This window comes from Phalaenopsis equestris, unplaced genomic scaffold, assembly GCF_001263595.1.
Source record: "Phalaenopsis equestris unplaced genomic scaffold, ASM126359v1 Scaffold234761, whole genome shotgun sequence".
NCBI lineage: Eukaryota > Viridiplantae > Streptophyta > Magnoliopsida > Asparagales > Orchidaceae > Phalaenopsis > Phalaenopsis equestris.
The window spans coordinates 25,890-26,585 of NW_018252664.1; positions in this window are offsets into that span (position 1 = coordinate 25,890).

Genomic DNA, 696 nt, shown 5'->3' on the forward strand with positions numbered 1-696 from the left:
ACCTATTGGGCCTACCGATACAAAGACATATGAATCTCATGTTGGATGGAGGTCTGTAAGTAAGACTAGGGATATTCCTTCTACTTCGAGGACCCCTACTTCTAGTGACCCTACTCTTCGAGAACTATTGGAGAAGATGATGATCCAACAGGGAGATATCTTGAGAATGGATCATAGAATGTAAAACATGGAGGCCAGAAATTCTCTCACTGATGATTAAATAAGACAAAAGTTCGAATATGATGCTGCTTATGATGATGCAATGGTCAGATATATGAAGGGTGATCACTTAGTTTAGTTTAGTTTAGTTTTAGTTTAGTTTCCTACTCACCCTGTCATTACTCCATATCAACAGTAGAATTTGAGTGTGGAAGAAGAAGAAGAAGAAGAAGACGATGATTGGTGATATGTTAGTTTGATTTTATTATTTTAGTTTATATTTTGATTGTACGTTATTATTTTGGTATTTATTTTTGTTATATTGTTGAGACTGTTTGTTGTTAGATAGTGAGACTCTTTTTTATTTTAGATATTAAGATGTGAACTGTAGAATTGTAAAAATGTTTGTTATTTGAAATTCAGTTTAGTTATGTTGTTAGTTGTTAGTATTTTGTTAAATGTATTGCAATTAACTCTTTCTCATTAGATTTTATATGTATTATGTGCTATTTAATGTTTGAAGTCTTGTAGCTTTTC